The sequence below is a fragment of the Amphiprion ocellaris genome, chromosome 19 (assembly GCF_022539595.1).
Source record: "Amphiprion ocellaris isolate individual 3 ecotype Okinawa chromosome 19, ASM2253959v1, whole genome shotgun sequence".
Taxonomy (NCBI): domain Eukaryota; kingdom Metazoa; phylum Chordata; class Actinopteri; family Pomacentridae; genus Amphiprion; species Amphiprion ocellaris.
In genome coordinates this window covers 3,208,822-3,224,880 of record NC_072784.1, presented here as the reverse complement: position 1 = coordinate 3,224,880, position 16,059 = coordinate 3,208,822, and the positions used below count along the sequence as shown (strand labels likewise).

Below are 16,059 nucleotides of genomic sequence, written 5' to 3'. Positions count from 1 at the left end.
TATCAGATGCTGTTTTTACATGGACTGTTCCTGAGCCTCACGAGACACCTGCACTGGACCCCACTGCGACAGAGTTCATTCCACTGCTGGACAGGGATGAGCTTCTACAAAATGAGACTTTTCAAATCGCTGATGATGATCAGGAGGACCCCATCCCAGCTCAACTGCCAGAAGAGGACGCTGAGGAGACTGAGGATGCGAGAGATGTGGACAGTGGTTCAGATTCTGAATCTTTGGAAGAAACACAGCAGATGAGTACTTATCCAAAGCGAGACAGAAAGAAACCACAAACTCTGACTTATAATACTTTGGGTCAACCAAGTTTTACTGAGCGAGCCGTTGCAACTAAAGGTTTAAGTGTTCATGGTTACTGGCGACCTTGGTAAACAAAAAGACTGTTGACATGTTAAGACTGAAGTATTCATGTTATAAGACTGTTGAAACTCTTCACACTTTATCCTCCAGGTATATGAGTTAAAAAAAAAAAAAAAAAAAAATGTACTCATGGATTGATGGCCGATTTATGGTTTAAGACTGTGGTACTTGGGTAATTGTTTTTCTTGGTGAATGAAATGGGAAAAAGATGCAATACCCTTATGTAAAGTAATGGTCAAATGGTTTGGTTATGTTTACACATGTATTGGACTTGTAATAACATCTGAGCAAGCGTCAGGGGGTATACACAGCTGCAGTGCACGGTAGTCTGAGTTACTCATAACGGGTAGTGACCTAAAATACTGTCCATTCCATACTATTTGGTTCATTATAATAGAAACTTGAGCAGGTACATTTAAGTGTCGGGACGACATCTCTTAAGTGGGGGAGAGTGTGAGAGAATTTGACAATTTTGAGGTTTAGTAGTTTCCAATTAGACAAATGTACAGTTTAAGTAAGAGTTAATTAATTATAAATGGTTCACAGACACCCCACAACATTTTTTTGTATTGTCTTTGGTGCCATTGTTATTATTGTGAATGTTAATATTGTGGTGTTGTAATTTACTGAGTGCCCCTGAACGCCTCACAGAGTTTGTAGTGGAGCTAGACCGGAGACGCAGCAGATTCTCTGCAGCGGAGGCACGGGCCAGAAGGAGAGGCTAATTTTGATCATTGTTGGCCAAATAAAGACTTTGATGCAATTCACCCCGTTTTGCTCTCTGTGCCTCGGAGCAGCTGCAACATATATATCAGTAAAATTTCTAATATTTTCTTTAAGAACATTCACATAAAAATCAACCAAAATCCAGTGAAATTTGCTGGATTTTGGTTGATTTTTTGTGAATGTTCTTAAGAAACATTTGAGCATTTCTTTTTTCCACCAAAAAATGTTCAAAGATTTCCCCAAAATGTTGAAAATGTGGACATCAGAAGTTTCATTGTGAAAATATTAGATTTTTTTCTACATTTCTCAACTTTAAACCGGGTCAATTTTGACCCACAGGACGACACGAGGGTTAATATGGATCAGGTGACAGTTCAGTGTATAGTGTGATGGTATTTTATTTGGACAAACATAAAGGTGTAATGGGACCAACCCCATCTCAGAAAATGTACAGACTTGTTCATCTAAATTATAGTCTAACTGACATTTTGAAAGCAGTGTTTTTTCTACCAGAAAGCCAAGATTACGACATGGAAAGAGTGACAAAGTCCGTGTTATGAGAGCTTATGGAAAGAGGTGCAGCCATAAGTGTACAATAGGACTCTTGGACTTAACTTTTGTTTTCACTCTTTGTTTACCTTTATTTCCATGGATCACAGGGCATACTGTACGCACCAACTTCAGAACATCATGTACTTTTGCCCCCGCAGACAAACATGCCTACTATTTCCAGCCTGTGTAGGTGCACTTTGGAGCAGAAAACTGTGCCAGCTTTGGTCCACCCATAATACCCCGCAGAAGGCAACAGCTGTCTGAACCCTGTCACAATAAGGATCAAAGGCACAGCAAGAAAAGCTACAGCAGCGGGGTGAGAGGAGGGTCTTTGTGGTGCAGAAAGCGTCTCCATTAGAGGGCCATTAGATGAATGTCTAAGGCAGCATGGAGACGACAAAAAATAGGCCCTGAAGTCCATCATCACACTTAACCTGCTCCACTCTGACTGGCCTGCAAGACGAGTGGTGGATTAGCTGAAAAAAAATGACTTACTTTATGACTCAGTGACTAATCTGATTGTGAAGAAAGGTTGTCAGGAGGAGGACAAACTGCTCCACATCCAGGTAATTAGCATGTCCATTAGCGACTGCAGCCGCGCTAACCTTTAGAGTATTTCAAATCCACATGCTGCTGCACGTCACACTGGGACACAAGGCCTCTTTCTGTTTATTAACCCTCGTGTCGTCCTGCGGGTGAAAATTGGCCCGGTTTAAAGTTTGAAAATGTGGGAAAAAAAAATATATATTTTCACAGTGAAACTTCTGATTTCAACAATTTCAACATTTTTGGGAAATCTTTGAAATTTTTTTGGTGGAAAAAGGAAATGTTAGAAATGTTTCTTTAAGAACATTCACAAAAAAATCAACTAAAATCCAGCAAAATTCACTGGATTTTGGTTGATTTTTTTGTGAATGTTCTTAAGGAAAATATTACAAATTTTACTGATATATATGGAATCACTTTAGATATTTTTAGGATTTTCTTGGAAGATTTTTACTCATTTTTTGAAAATATTCACAAGAATTTTCTTGCCAAATTTGGGGGATGTTTTTAAAAAAAATAAAACTTTTAAGGGAAACTTTTCAGGAATTATTGGAACTTTCTTCCTGAAGGTTTTGCAATTTTTTATAAATTTGTGGAATTTTTTTTCAGAATTTTTCTATTTTTTTCAGACAAGGAAACAATATTTTTTGGTGCTTGTAAATAAGGACAACAGGAGGGTTAAATTTAAATAAACTTGTAAAGAAATATCTAAATAAAAATACATGACAACACAGCTTCCTGTCTTTTATGTAGGTTAATGCATTTTCTGCCTTCAGGTCTGTCATGCACGATCACACAGGACTCGCAACCAAAATTATTTATGCAACATTAAAGGTCTCTATAATTTAAGCTGAGGGGAGAGTCGGGAGTCTTACAGTACATGTTCAGTGGCTCTGAAAGGGTTCAACACCCACTGGCCTGCAAAGCCATTTAGCTCAGTGACCGAACTTCTTACCGCTGCTCTAGAATAACAAATGTTAATCAGGCAATGCAAGATACATGATGACATTCATGTTTAGTTCTAAGCTATAGCCAAATGATGCAGTACCAAATACTCGGTGTGACAGACTAACTCAAATTACAGTAGTTGTCTGTCCTGGTATTATTTCTTCTTGGTATTCACATGAGAACCCTGAGCTGAAATACTCTAAATCAGGGGTGACAAACATGCGGCCCGCGGGCCAAAACCGGCCCGCCAGAGGGTCGGGTCTGGCCCATCAGATGACTTTATAAAGTGTAAAATTTACAGAGAAGACATTAACTGCAATTTCTAAATTTGTAAAACTATACATTTAAAAGAAATCCTACACCATGACAAGTTGTTTAGATTGGAAAGTAAAATACTAGATTGTTCATTGTTCTTTTGTCATTTTGTGTCACATTTTTGTAATATTTTGTCTAGTTTTTGTTGTTTTTTGGTCTTTTTTTTGTCTGGCTTTTATCATTCGTATCACGTTTTTGTCATTTTGTTTCATGGTTTTGTCATTTTTTGTCTCATTTCTAAATTTTTTTGGAACTTTTCTGACCAATTTTTGTCACTTTTTTGTTTTGTTTTGTGTCGTTTGTCTAATTTTTTGTAATTTTGTTTCTGTTTTTGTAATATTGTCTTGTTTTTTTTTGTTTTTAGTCTTTTGTTTGCCTGATTTCTATCATTTGCGTCACTATTTTGCAAAACAGTTGTTTAGATAGCACCCTTCTCATTTCTATCTGGTTCTGCCTGTTCTGTCACCAGCTAAAATGACAAATATCACTGGTGTAAGTGATGTGAAATTCACTGTGAGTGTTTTTGTCGTGCACCAAGTAAGTGGCATAACATTAAAAAGAAACGTCAGCAGGCTTTTATTTTTTGTGCAATAGCTGATAGCATGTATTTGCGATAATAATGCACATCTTTTAGTTTTAGTTTAATACTCAGTTGTCCATTTATTAGGAAGTCATTGTTAAAAGCAGATCCTGCAATGAATCCTCCTTCATGTGGGTTATAATGTCCAGTTTTTGTTTGCAAAGTGTTGTTTCAACTGTATATGTGTGTGTGTGTGTGTGTGTGTGTGTGTGTGTGTGTGTGTGTGTGTGTGTGTGTGTGTAGAACTGTACAGCATCACACGAGGTTGTGCCTCTGTTATTTGGCCGACCCTCTCTGATGTAAACAGGACTGACACAATAATAGAAACACAAGTCAGTAGGACGCATTACTTTTAGCTTTTAGCTATACGCACCTAGTAAACTGTCAGCTGAGTGTATAGTACAGAGCAGTCGCCCCGAGGGCCGGAACGCACTGCAACTTGATAAAAACCCAACCAAATACAGAAACGCTGGAAATAGCACAGAGGACAGTGGCAGTATTTCCAGAGTAAAAAGTACAAGGCTGGGCTGGGACACAGCTGCGGTTGCTATTGTCAATCTTGAAAAACGATTGAGAATATTAGCTGACATTTTATTTTAGCATCCTAATGACATTATTAATGTATCACTACTACCTAAGTAGAAGGATTTTGCTAATTATTAACTTATCAATTCAACTAATCTGAGGAAATGCACAAAATATCCTATCAAACAGGCTCCATTAGTGCACTTAAAGTTTGTTAGTGACTTTCAGAATCTGCAATAAGCGACAAACTCAGGTTATTCATTAAACAAGAGCACATGAGTCATAAAACATGAAAAGAACACTAGTTTCTGTAGACAGATAGCCTAATAACTCAGGCAGAAGACATATCTTACTTCTGTATTTGCAGGATTTTTTTCTAAAAGCGGTGCCTGTTCTCACATTGGCGAAGATGTTTTTCTTCATCTGTCAGTTTGGATGAAGTTACAGTATGTTGCGTTGTGAAGGCAACTCCACTAACTTTAGTTACCTGTAAATATTCAGAGGCTGAAACTACTCTAATTTAACAAAAGATTTAGAATGATTCAGGATTTAATGAGCAGACTCAACACTGGCTTCTAGGGTCGCAACTAATGATTATTTCTATGAAGGATAAAGCTGCTGTTTGGTTTATAAAATTTCAGAAAATAAATAATGAAAAATGTTGGTCAGTGTTTCCCAAAGCCAAACATGACATCCTCAACTGTCTTATTTTATCTACAACCCAGATACAGGAGGTCCTCGGTTTACGACGTCCTTGCTTTACGATGTTTCGTCAATACATCGGAACTGGTTCAGTGGAACTAGTTGGCGAGCAGAGCGGACGAATACGTCGTCACGTGGATGTCTTCGTTTACATTTGCCGCCACATTGCAATATGCTACATTCGCTAACTTCAATATTCAGAAGAGTCTGACTTCTTTCACTAAGTCAGACTCTTCTGATGCTTTGAAGAAAAGGAAAGCCATCTCCATGGAAGTGAAACTAGATGTAATAAAACGCTCAGAACAGGGCGAAACACAAACATCAGCCAGTTGCTTGAACTAAGTCGCGCGACTGTCGTGACGATCATCGATGATAAAAAGCAGATACTTGAACACGTAACGGTTTTGTTTACATTTTTGCCGGTATTTTCTGACCAAGATGTGTTTCAGTGTGAGCTAATGACTGTTTGTCGTTGCTGTAATTGTACAAATATGTAAACTGACCAATATCGCGATGCACCTAACAGCTTTGTTTACATTTTCACTGGAGTTCCGACTTAAAGCGAAAATCGACTCACGTCACACCATTGGAACGGAACTTCGACTTTTGTCAAGGACCCCCTGTATATTCAGTTTAGTGACAAAGAGAAAATACTCAAATTTAAGAGCCTCGAATCTGAGAATTTGGGCTTTTTTTCCCTAAATAATCACTTAAACAGATAGTTTAAGTATGACTATGAGAGTCTGGTCAGTAAAATCGCTCTCACACACGGGTTGCAGTTCATCGTGTCTTTGATCAATATGTATGTATTCATAAGATCACAGCCATGAAATCACATCCCTTTAAAGGTTTGAATGCAAAACAAGTGTGATTAACGGAAGGCTAACGTGACCGTACTTGACCCCAGCCTATATGAGCCAGTCACTGCGGCATCTTTGTTCAGTCCATCCATGCGTGTCTAAGAGCAGCGGTTAGCGTGGCCACTAATCCCACGTCTGCACGACCATGATGCATGAATCTCTGCATAAACCATGAACCGCACAGCTGCAGTGCTATTACTAAAAAAAAAAAAAATGGTGAATGAACTTAGATTTATGTGTTGTCATGGCTAATGTTGACTTTAATAATCCAAATATCGTGGGTACATCATGCAGCTTCTGGTTGCATGTGAGCAAAATTAGGACGAAGTGAAACACACACGAACGTGCTGCAGAGCATGTGTTGTAAAATTTGCATCACGCAGGGATCCACGAATGTGAAATTAATTTGGGGCTGCGTGAGATATAAACTTGCATTTACTCACGTTACATCCTCGGTCATCACAATATGTCCCGTCATGTGGCATCACATCAGAGGCGTCTAAGTGACTCTTGCTGCTGCTCTGCTCTTTCTGCTCTGCTTTCCCCCACGTCCACTCAGCAGGGGTAATAAGGATGTACAACCATTCTCCATTGTCTGTACAGTTCTTTAACAGCGGGGGTTTACAGTCAACACACACACACACTCACACACTTCTTGTGCTGCACCGCTAATTTGAAAACAGTGGGTAAAAGTCCTTTATAATAAACACAGAGGAGGAAGGACGATGAGGTCTGAATAATACATGTTGTTCATTTTAAGTTCAGTGTGTTTGTGTACGTTAAACTGTAAAAACACCCAATCTTCCACGTAGCTCGAGTTAATTGCAGCTCCTTTTTAAAGCCAGATTTGAGGAATGATTCTTCTTTCTAGTAGAAGCTGTATAAAGTCTCAGGATGAAAAATAGAGAAAGACTACAAATCGATAAAAAAACTATTTCATTTGTCCTATGGGGGCAATTTAAGGCATGTGGAGCAGTTGGATACGGTAGCATCAAGCGCACAATAGTAGTAGCAGCCATGTGGTAGTTAAAATAGGAGAAATAAAATTCATTTTCAAAATTAAAAAGGAATAAAGAATAAAGTATTATAGTATTTACATGAGATGTAACCTAAGCTGCAGGTGGAATATAGATAGATAGATGGATGGATGGATGGATGGATGGATGGATGGATGGATGGATGGATGGATGGATGGATGGATGGATGGATGGATGGATGGATGGATAGATAGATAGATAGATAGATAGATAGATAGATAGATAGATAGATAGATAGATAGATAGATAGATAGATAGATAGATAGATAGTTAATCCCGAGGGAAATTCAAGTGTTCAGCAGCTTACATACAACAACAAAAATAACAAAACGACAAGACAGGCAGGTTAATAATATTACAGGTTAGTATATACTCTGAAAAATTAGCTGTACAGTACGATACATATATAAATATAAATATATATATATATATATATATATATACAAATATTTACTCAGTATTTGACTTAAAGCCTGCCTCAAAGTTCATCTTTATGCAAGATATATTTCATCAGTTAAAATTATTTTGATTATTTTTTTGTAACGGTGTCAGCTATGTAGTTTTCCACTTGTAATACCTGTGATAAATGGCCAGTACGTCACGTGTCACAGTTTAAAATTATTGCAGTTTCAGAGAAAATATTAACATAATGTACTTAAATGAGGGATTCTGTTGTTCACTGCTCACTTGTGTTAGCTAAGACTCAGCATGCGTCTAGATAACATACAGGACTGGAAAATGACATATGCAGCCAGCCTGCACCTGAACAAAGACTTTTCTCGTTGACTAGTCATCACACATTTGATATGAACTTAATTATATATTTAAACATCCATTTTTGGTGACATCAGAAAATGATTTCCAGGACTGAGAAAGAATGTTATCAGGAGTCTGTCTGTTTGCACTGTGGTACATTACAGACAAATACAAAACCACGGCTAACAATGAGCCTTTTAAAGATACGTATTAGGACTGATGTATGAAGCAAGTCACGGCAAGACTGGCAAAAGCGGCAATGACTCAGAATGTGTCAGAAAAAACAGCAAGGAGATTGAACATTTTGTCAGCAGTGGCCTTGGGTGGACAAAGTGTAGCTGGTAAGCACCTCGTCCTCAGTAATTTATCACACAAACTACAGGAACCAACCTCAATGTTGCCAACAGCCCCTAATTTTTGTGGAAAAAAAATTAAGCAAGTCAACTTTTGTTGATACTTTTGTGATGTATGGAATTTTTCATACTGAGCACAAAATGTTTCTCAGTTCTATCTCCGTCTAGCTGTGGTGGTGCAGGACTTTATACTGCAGTAAAAAATGAGCCACAGTGAGTAAAACTGACAGGACTGAAAAACACCCACAAACTGCTTGGAGTTCAGAGGGTTTGACAGTATTTCATGTGTGATGTAGGTGCCATCAGCCATGTTCTGGGATGTGAGCAGCTCTCTCTCGGTTGCTGCAGCCTCTGTGACGTACATGTTCTCTCAGAGGTGATCAAGTTACTGTAATCTTACCATAAAGACTCTAGATAAGCCTTAGTTTCAGTGTTACAGGTATCCAGACGTTGTGTACTGTGTTCACTGTCCCAGAAATGGAAATTAAGGTGACGTTCGTGCAACTCTACAACCGTGTCTCCTCTCATTAATGCAGAGCTGGTCCGGACAGTAAAGGCTAATGAGCAGCTGGAGTAAAGACACTTATCTTTAAACCAGAGGTGTCCCTGCCAAAAGTAGGAGCCACGGATCTGAAAAGGTAACACTAAGCTTCTTACATGCTGGCTAATCATTTAATCGAAGAGTTGGGTCTCTGACGGTGTTGTGGTTAGAACACTGATTGCCTAATTTATCATAATTAACCTGAAAGCGTCAGTTTTGGGTACATCTGCGTTAAGGGTCAATATATAATTGGGGGACTTTTTGTATCACAGTTGACATTTTTGCTGTTTTCAGGTCTAAAATCAACATGGTCGCCTACAACCAAACACTACATGGCATTTTTACAGAAAGACTCTTCTAAATATTATATATACAGTTGAATAAAATTGAAATTGAAAGTTATTTCTAAAGATATTGTAGTAAACCTGTTGACTACTTTCTATTAAATAACTCAGAAAGCCTTGGAGTCTGGCCAGTCTTTTCTTCAGGAGGAAATGACATCATGTGGAGCAGGTCATGTGATCTGGAATTAACACACTTCCTTTAGAGGTGTTTTTGTAATGGGCAACTTAGTGGAAAGTGATTTCTCAGACACACATACCATTTGTTATTTTCCATATAAAATTTGATATATTGCCAAAAAAGGAACATCTGTCATGATTATCTGAACTTAATAAAAAGAACACAATCCAAACTATTTCTGAATCAGCTCATTTTATTATTGTTTAGCTAATTAGAAGGTGGTTGTTATTAAATTGGGACAATTATTGAGTTGACATTTAGTGATATCCAGTCATTTTTTAATTAATAAGTGATTGTTTCCATAATAAATAATTATGGAATTTGTAAAGACATGATCATCATGAGCATAAAAAACATTATTTTTCTACTTTAAAAAAAAAATGCATGCAAGATATATCCCATGGACTTCAACAGTCCCTCAGTTATATGTTGACCATAAAGATGTTCATGATACTAACCAGTCAGGATTGATCCTATTCTGCAGGAAAAGTCAACAATGTTTGGTTTCAGACAAAAGATGAGGTCCAAAGTCATCCTCTGTGTCTTTATCTCTAATGTGTAATCTGCACAGATGTGCTGTCAAGTACTGAAATTTGGCACCAATTGAATGGGTACTCGTAACATAATGAGGTCGGTACCGTTGCAAGCCTGCTCTGTAAGTCTATACACGGGTTACAGCAGAGGGGTAGAGTTAAGTGGGAGGCAGGAAGGTAATCAGCCGACCACTAACGCTCGTGTCAAAACATGTCACCATATCTAATTAAAAAGTTCCCTCCAAGACCTCTGTTTACCATAAAGTCTAGAGACGTCTACCCTCTGCTTGCTCTGTTCTTGCCCCACCTTGCTGGGTGCTGTGCCCCGCAGGCGTAATGCAATTATCCCGCTGACTAATAAAATGCGGATTTCACTTAGTTTCTGCCTGAAATGCCTGATCAAACAGCAGCAGACTGCACCACAGATGTGCAGAAGGTACAGAAAATGAGCAGCCTCGTATGACACCGGTGAGAACTTTCATTCGCATCTGTGCAGATGTGTGTTCTATTTAACCTTTCTTTAACCAGCTGTTCCTTTTTTCCCCCCACTAAATGTGATTTCACACCTGAGCTGTCAGATGTAGCCTTCAAATAACTATCAGATGCAGATGAGGCTCTGCTCCAGGGGTGTCAAACTCATTCTAGTCCAGCCCAATTTAATCTCGAGTGGGCAGGACCAGTAAAATCCAAGCATAATAACCGATAAATAATGACAACAGCATTATGCCTCAGTTTATCATTTACACAATACAACTTCCAGATCAGAGTGTCTACAAAGGAACGAAACATTTAGTCACAGCTGTCTGGAGCTGAATATGTTTTTGGTTTTTTTTGTTTTTTTAAATACCGTTTGGTTTTTTTTTTTAAAGACAAAAAGACAAAAAAAACAGTGATGCAAACGATAAGTCGGACAAAAAAAGACTAAAAACAACTAAAAACAGGACAAAATATTACAAAAATGACACACAAACAAATGCAAGAAACAAAATGACAAAAAATGAGACAAACGACACAAAACAAAAAAAAGTGACAAAAAAATACACACGAGGCAAAAAATGACAAAAAACATGGAAAAAATGACAAAAATGTGACACAAAGCTAAAAGCCAGACAAAAATTGACCAAAAACCAACAAAAACAAGACAAAATATTACAAAAACGAGACACAAAATGACAAAAGAACAATGAACAATCTAGTATTTTACTTTATGACCAAATCTACTTGTGATGGTTTAGAAATTATTTTAAATTTATAGTTTTACAAATTTACAATCTGCAGTTAATGTGTTGTCTCTGACTTTTACACTTTACAAAGTCGTCCGGCGGGCCAGATTGGACACTCTGGAGGGCTGGTTTTGGCCCGCGGGCCGCATGTTTGACACCCCTGCTCTCCTATTCAATAGACTTGCGGTCTGAATATCCATTTAAATCCAGATGCATGGTTTTAACACACCTTCCAGATTATGTAAATCATCTTAACAAGCTTTTTTTTCACCTGCTGAGCTCTTAAAAGTCACAGAAAAGAAGTGTGTTGCTGTAATTAGAGGCACACCAAAGACAAGCAACTTAAACTATTTGTGCAGTAATCCAGGTGTCATACAATACCCTGAAGTATGAGCAGCACGGGCTTCTTTCAGCCTGCGAACACTGGAATCAAAAGAGAACCCACCTGGTGCTTTGAAGATGAAGCCCAGTCTTCTTTGTTGGCAAAAACATTAGGTGGCAGAGCGTCTTCCTTGAAATAGATGAACAGTTCTGACACCCGTCTGGAAAATCTGGAATAATATAGAAAGATTCATACAGAATTACAACTTGAAATGCAACATTTTGACAAAGACAAATGGATTTAACACAAGTGTTTTTTTCCAGATCAGCAAAAACTGTGGAACATACTGGATGATGCTGTGTAATTAGGATACAAAAAAGGTAAATTCTAGTAAATATAGACAAAAAATATTTGGTAAAATGCTGAAAGACTGCCAGCAGAGTTACAAAGTGAAAGTAGATTTTAAAATAAACAACAATATAGTACCATGCCAGACCCAGTGTGGCCTACATTCACACTTTTGGCACGAGACCCCAGCATTCAGACTCTGTCTCACACGCTGCCCAAATCACACGCCAAATAGGAGGAAGCCTTAAAGCTCTCCTTCATTAAAAAAATATAGGTTCAACAGACTTACTCTGCACGCAGGACAAAGTCTGCACATGAGGCTTTTTTACATGTTCCACTTTCCATAAAACTGCTTCACACACAGTTTGCGTGCTTTAAGTTGACCGAGGTAAACACACAAAACTTTGCTGTGAGTTTTTCCTCATGCATTTGGCTCAGAAATTTTACATTATTCCAGATTCAGATCAGCAGTTTGTAGGATTCTTTCCTCTGACCCAAGCCGTCTAAAATGATATAACAACTGAGCAGCCTTGGAGAAGTACTGCGCTCTCTGAGTGCTTTTCTTATTTATCATAATATGTGAAGTTTTTCCCCTCTGATACATTACAGCATGTCTTTGGCTGGCCTATTTGCAGGGTCAGCTCACTCAAATTACTATTAAATTAAATTACCATTAGAAATTCATTGTAATAAAGCACATTATATAACCTCCTATCTATCCATTCCACAGTTATACTCCCCCTTCTTCTCACAATCTCACTCCAAACGGTATCTGAAAGTTGCCAACCCTCCCATGCACACACATACAGAGTACACTGAAGTAAAAGTCATTCTACTGATCTTTCCTCGTCTTTATTTTCATATTAGGCATATATTGATTAATTCTCTATTGATTAATCTAAACAATTAATTTCCCTCCTGCATAATGACCTTATAATGTCATTTGTGTGCTACTGTAAAATGAACCATGTGAATTTTGCATATGGAAGTGCACAACCGTAGAATTAAACTGGAAACATTAAATTACAACATTACAAAAAGTAGATTAAAAAGTGGGCTATTAATTAAGTCAGCAGCACAACTCCTAAAGAAATCCAAGTTTCTGTTAAACCTCTTAGCAAAGTGAAGTATGGAGCAGCTAAAGCAACTACTTTTTTTCTTATTGTGGAATTGTTTTTTATTTGTATTGTAGTAGTTTAAAAGTAGTTCAAAATTCGATTAAAATAGAGCAGTTGTTATTAAATTCTGTGAATGATGAGTTTGCAAAGCAACATTGAAGAGATAAAATCTACATTTTAGGAGCAGCAGCTTGGTTAGCATGTAGGCTTAAGGATGTTTTGTATAAAGATAGCTGCTTAAATGTGAACACTTTCAGAATGTACTTTATTGCACTAAAACAAAGGAAACATTTGGAGTTATTTATAGGTTATTATGCTGTGATTTTACTGGTCTGGAAGACTTGATATCAAACTGGGCTGAATGTGGAACCTGAACTAGAATGAGTCTGACATCCCTGCACTAGTAGGTAATGTGAACCTAATTTGCATTTACTTTCATGCAATGTCTTTAAAGAATTAAATAAAATGTCAAACTAAACTCGTTAAACCAGTTCTCATTTCCAAACTGCTACCATCTCACATCTCATCAGCATGAATCTCACCCTTCTAGCTTCACAATGTGTTTATGAAGGCTGTTGTTTAGAGTGTGGACCTGAAGGGTGAATCCAGACAGTGGAATAAACTCATCCTTATGAACTCTGCATTTCAAGAAGAAATCAAGTTTGAAATATTCAAATTAAATCACTGGGAACATACTAAAGGACAATTTCCCAGCTGAATGGGCATCATGATTGAACTTGGACGGCTCCTCACTGGTTCTGCCTCAATATCACTTTAAGCTCACCAGGGGGCACCAGCTCTATCAGCTTTAAATCATTTTGTATTAATTACGTGAGACTGGAGAAAATATAGGACACCACTGTGTGTGTGTGCAGAGATCTTTGTGGTACCGATTAAGCTGATTTAGTTTAAATGAAAAGGGAGGGGGGGATCTATCCATGATTTGAATGTTAAGACTCTTTATAATGAAGTGCCTCAAGTTAAATCACATGGCTGTGATATCAGGGAAGAATTACCCAACTTGTCTCAAAACAGCCACCTTATAACAGCCTTAATATCTTTTCCTCCACTTGAGCTTTGACCCCGAGAGCTTAATGAAAACTGAAACTTAATCTACAAACTAGTGAAACCGCTGGTGTTAATTATGTTGTGTATGTGACAAGCTGTGCAAAGCAGCTGGTCCGTGGAAATTATTGCACTGAAACAAAAAATAAATAAATAAATAACTGACCATCACTGTTTGTATCCTTAGAGGGAAAAATCAGGATTTTGACACCAGACCACTGTGGAAGACAAATACGGTGATTTCTCTGCCACAGAAAGGCTCTGGCACAGCGTTTTTGTGCAGTTTTTTTGTAAGCTGACTAAATGTAAAAAGGCATTTGTAAGCCTTTTTTTTGGTTGTATGCCTCTACTAACCATTCAAGTTTCAGTTCACATCCACACTATTAAGATACACAACCAGCCACACCATTTAAAACCAACTGCCCAGACGCCCAGATAGCTCAACTGGCTGGGTGGGCGACCCAAGAACAGGGGCTATAGTGCCCACAGGTGGTCACGGGTTCAAATCTAGCTCATGGCCATTTACTGCATGTCATTCCCCCACTACACACAGTACTTACTTACTGTCCTATCTAAAAAAGGCAAAAATGCCCAAAAAAATGACTTAAAAAAACAAGGGTCCTCGGAATTCTGTTCCAACAGCCTGACGTAATGCGATTTTTGTCGTAAGTCGGAACTCACCTACTGTGTCATATGTGGCGTACAACTGGCAAATGCAAGCAAAACTGTCTTCCTTGTACAGCGACGTATTTGTCCGCTCCACTCGACAACTAGTTCCTGTGCAAAATTTGCTTTAACGTTGCAAGCGCCGTACGTCAAAATGATGGAACAGAACTTTGTTAATAAATTTATGGGGGATGGCGGTGTAACCACGAAGCGCAGTAGGTCGAGGACATCATAAACCGAGGACCTGGTATCAACCCATTGAGATACCCAGACCTCTCAAGGTGTCCAGTGGTTTCAAGAACCAATAAATTAGCTGTGGATCCTTTAAGTCCAGGAAGCTGTGAGATGGAACCCTTTTGGAACGGACTAGTTTTAGACATCGATCAATCAGATTGAAGAATTTGGAGGCCAAGTAAACACCTATGAACTCTTCGTCGTGTTCCTCAAACCGTTCTTGAACCACTTTTCCAAGTGTGGCAGGGAGCATTATCCTGCTGAGTAAGAGCACTGCTGCCAAGACTTTGTGGTCTTGGGCTGATGACAGTAACTTAAACACACCTGTCAGAATGCACTTAACATTGGTTGTGGTTTTGTGCTGGTGATGCTTCTTCTCACACATTCACAACCAAGAGCTTCCCACAATAAGAATCAGCTGGATCTGTCACACACATGTTACCCACAAGGCCATGTTCCTAAAGGGGAAGATTCCACCAGTAAAACTTGTACCCAAAATTTTCTAGTTGGGAAACAGCTAAATGCTAACACCAACCACAAACACTGAGGACCGCTCTGCGTTTCATTGCATACATGAATTTGGTAATACCTGTTTATTCTTTCAGTGTGTACAAATTAAGCTAATGCACATATATTTTCACTAAATCTTTAAGATTTGGTGAAGTCAGTACACATTTGACTGAATTTCTATCTAGGATAACGGCTAAAAAACTTAAAAAAAAAAAAAAAAAACTAAAAATGTCCTTGGAATAATTAAAATGAGAAAAACCTGAATACTGGGAATAACCGATCAATACAAGGAAATGAATGAATTAGACAGGGTGTGATATCGTCCCAGTCAAAAATGGCCCAAGGTATGTCTTCAACTGTTAGCTAATTCGTCAATGAACTGTAAAAACTGCAAATTTATTTCCTTGAAGGAAGGATAATCTTGGTTGTCTTTATATAAAAAAGCAGAGTAGAAGGAGATATAGTAAGTTGCAATAATTAACGGAAATTCAACCAATCTCTGTGAATTCTGCATGACATTGCAATTTTGTCCAATCACGCAAATTTGGCCCGCCTCCCGTGAGTTCCACCAATCACAGCAGTCCCCAGTACAAACTAATGCACATACGTCACTGAATTCACTTCCTTGTTTATGGTTTGAAGATGCAAACATGTCCCATTCTATTGTCTCTCATTTATCAACAAAAATTACTGCTAAGGACC

The 16,059-nt window shown here is 38.2% G+C and overlaps 1 protein-coding gene across 3 annotated transcripts in view; it reads right to left on the bottom strand.

Annotated features, from left to right (window-relative positions):
- Positions 1 to 16,059, bottom strand: part of LOC111566418 (thyroid hormone receptor alpha) — a 156,692-nt gene that overhangs the window by 127,448 nt on the left and 13,185 nt on the right. For all 3 annotated transcript variants that reach the window (XM_023266999.3, XM_023267000.3, XM_035946691.2), the window contains exon 2: positions 11,540 to 11,645. The gene's annotated coding sequence lies outside the window, so the exon portion shown is untranslated. The remainder of the gene's footprint in view (positions 1 to 11,539; positions 11,646 to 16,059) is intronic.